The 3,831-nt window shown below is 32.3% G+C and overlaps 1 non-coding gene across 1 annotated transcript; it reads left to right on the top strand.

The window, feature by feature from the left end:
* The first annotated feature begins 3,349 nt into the window (after positions 1-3,349).
* LOC118677789 lies at positions 3,350-3,456 on the top strand. The gene has a single exon (XR_004974515.1). It is a non-coding gene; the product is annotated as a U6 spliceosomal RNA (small nuclear RNA).
* Positions 3,457-3,831: the final 375 nt, after the last annotated feature.

Raw genomic sequence — 3,831 nt, forward strand, 5'->3', positions numbered from 1 at the left:
AAAGAATATATGCTGGTTACATTCAAGGCGGGAAGGATAAGTTAAAGCAGGGTGGTTCTAAGATAGGAGCACAGTCTTTAATTAAGGAATAGTTGCTACTTTGGATTGGTTACAGGCAACAATCCTAAAACTTCATGAATGTGAAGTTCATGGCCCATCTAGTGGTTGGCCAGTAGGTGCCTGGGTACGGATTCAAAGCTCCTACATACATTCTGGAATGTGAGCTGCCCACCAATTAACGACAGGCTAACTACTCTTTTGATCTCATTCTTCAGCCTAACCTGATTTAATTGAGAGCATCTCTAATTTTTTTTTTTTCTTGTCAAGAGAATATATTACATGTTGATTTGTAGCTGTTTCAGATACATTTTTGTAATAAACCTGATATTCTGCTTTTTCCTTACTTTCTCTGCCTACACTTTCAAATCACTTTGTTTCACCACTCTTGGCTATTTCCCCCAGACTCAGTTTCTTCTCTTGTAAAATTGGGATGTATTTTATCCCACAAATATTTATCGAGTATGAACGAGGCACTGCACTAGGTGTTAGTATACAGATGTAAATTAAATATATTATCTGCCTTCCCCAAAATAGAAGAAATGTGTAAGCTTTATAAGCAAATAAAAAGTACTATCAACACATCATTTTGCAGTTAAGGAAAAAGTGCTGAGTTTCAACAAGAAAGGAAGCTGCCAGATTTTGGAGAGGTTCGGAATAAGTAGAATATGGAATTGACAAGTAGAGGTGTCTAGAAGCCATTGAAAATATGTCTGCCACTCAATAAGATATTTAAGTAGCTAAACACGGTTGGGGATCGAATGAGATTATGAATGTGAGAGTATTTTGGAGATTATAACATCATGCAAATGTGAGTTCTATATTTGTGCTGCCAGGCAAGCAATACAAATGTGAATTATTATTACATATGTGAAGTTGGCACTAAATTCACATTTTTACATTGATTTTAAAGTACTTGATCTTTAATGATAGTAAAATATTCTGACTTATGAAGTCAAATATAAGCTTCTCTAAAGCAAAGCATTTTCTGTGAGCATCCTTTACACATAATACAGATGTTCTATAAATGTTGTTGTCTTATTAACAAATGGAAGAGAGTTTTATGCAATGATGGAAGAAAAAACTTAAAACAAAGTTCTTGCCAACTGTGACCAAAGATGTACCACTGAGATCTCTAGGTTTATGGCACACTATCTAAATATGGAATTTATAAGGGATCACAAAATCTAATCATCACATCATTATCATAATCTTATATTAATATTAATAGAGCATTTATTATACACAAGGCTCTTTTCTGGAGACTTAATAGGGATAACCTAATTGATTCCTGTCCAAACCCCTTGAGGTTGGTGTGCTGTAGATAGTAGGTTATGGACTCAAAGGGGCTGGATTAGAAATGGTTCTACCACTTATTAGATGTGATGATTAGGGCAATTAGCTTCTCTGTGCCACAATATCTTCACCAGTATAATGTATAATAATAGTATCTTTCTCCTAGAGGTTTCTAAATGTGGAATGAATTACTTTATGTAAGGAGCATTGAACAGTGACTAGAATATTGTTTTTATAAATACTAGCTATTAGGCTACATTATTTTTCTATTCCCTTTGGCCATACATGATATTTTTACCGGTGTATCTAAGTTAACATGTACAAATTAAGAGATGTACTTAACCAGATTTAAGGGAATTTTTTTTTTGTTTTCATTTTCTTCATTTGAGTGATATTATGTCTTTAAAATACTTCCATCCAGACACTCATTATTGAAAATACATATATTCACTTTTTAAACTGGTTAACAATTTTAGGATAAATATGATTTGGAAATGATGAGTTATTTGTAGCCACAAGAATTATAAAGCAATGAATGGAATGATTTGTTGAGTCTTCCTCCCAAGAGAAATATAAGAAAACAACTGGTAACTATCTGTCCCTCAAGACATCTAGAATATATACCAGGTTAGCTGATCCCTGGTGACAATTCCTAACTCTAAGATTCTGTGATTTAAATAATTCAGAAAGAATACAACATTTTAATGCATCTATCTGTAAGCTCATGTAAAAGCAGCATATATTTATATGAAAAACTATCATTCTTTATGATACCTTGCACTTGTATCTGATTTAATCAGCATTCATTAGATTTTGGTAAGAATTTCTTACCCAAGGTTTAATATTACTTTTACTTACCATATATTTTCTCATATGGAAATGATTCAAGTTGCTACTGAAGATGTGCTTTAAGATATTATATTCCTATTTAATTGGTTACCTTAATTGGGTATTAAAAAGTCAAAACACTGGCAAAATACCATCTTTTCTAGCATTTCCATTAGAAATGCCCTACCACAAGCCTTACAAATTATCCAGAACCTCCTCTCTCTATTTTTATAGTCTATCAATGATATTAACACTTCACTAATGACTTTAAATTTTAAATTAAGCTGTATTAAAATTTCTCCGACTCTGCTTTAGTTCTTATCACCTTTGGCAGCCGGTTCCTAAATCCTCACTCTCATAATACTAGAATCCTTTTGCCTTTTGTCTATTTGACAGATGAGATGAGTTTATGGTGATCCCCTTCTCTTGGGCTCAAAATATTAAGTTGAAATCTAAATAACCAGGGGGCGTTTTCCAAACACTATTTAATACACTGAGCTACAGCTTTCGCAGTTGCAGATCCATGCAGGAAACAGATTAGTTTGCTCATGTAAACCATAGCTATGTATTTTTATAGTCTCTTGAATGACTAACCTGCAAGTTAGCCTAAAGACAATATTTTATTTTATTTTAAAAAAGTATCTCCTTACTTTTATCTTTAGGATTAACAAAGCATTTTATAGTAAATCTAAGAGAAAATATAATTTATGGGCTATAAATCTGTGTGGTTTTGTGAAGGAGAGTGAAGACTGATGATATGGGGAATGAGGTAAAGATAAATTTCAAAATAACCTCCTAAATCTTTGTTAAATTTAAGATAAAATAACTCTCCCTACCACATAATTAAAATAAACAAACTGGTCCCCATTGTAGGCCATTCCATTTCTTTCATGCCACCCCTGTTTTCCCCCCTTTATTGACTGCCTCATAAAAAACATGTAAAACTATGCTAAGACACTAGAAATAGTTCCACTTGTACAAGTTGGATCAAGGAATGATATCAGTGAATGCAATATTTAAGTAAATGAGATTATGTTTAACAAATATTGTTTTTCAAAGAATTTGGCTATAAACGTATATATAATCCAAAAATATAAGCTCCCCCTATTCAGTTAAAATCTGACATTTTTTCAGTCCTATCATAAACCCTATTCTAAAGTTCCCTATTGTGCTCGCTTCGGCAGCACATATATTAAAATTGGAATGATACAGAGAAGATTAGCATGGCCCCTGGGCAAGGATGACACGCAAATTCGTGAAGCGTTCCATATTTTTTCAACCTGGATTACATTATTGTGTATACCAAAAGTAAAGCACAGGAGTTTCCTATATATTATATATTTCTGTTTACCATTTTAAAATAAAAACAATTTTCCCAACAAAAAAACAACAACAAAAATAAAGTTCCCTATTATCTTATTGTACTATCAAAAAAGCAGATTGATCTATATACATTCGCAAAAAGTTTGATTAACTAAATAAATCTGATATAAATTTATTTTTATATTTTATGTAATCTTTCTCAGATAAGCAGGGAAACAGATGTGCAAGATAAAGATGATCACATTGCTTTTCCAATTATTTGGAATTCCAGAGCCAAAAAAGAGTATTAACAGCCCAACTTTGACTCCCCAAATTTTCATTACTATG

This window comes from Myotis myotis, unplaced genomic scaffold (assembly GCF_014108235.1).
Source record: "Myotis myotis isolate mMyoMyo1 unplaced genomic scaffold, mMyoMyo1.p scaffold_m19_p_2, whole genome shotgun sequence".
NCBI classification, from domain to species: domain Eukaryota; kingdom Metazoa; phylum Chordata; class Mammalia; order Chiroptera; family Vespertilionidae; genus Myotis; species Myotis myotis.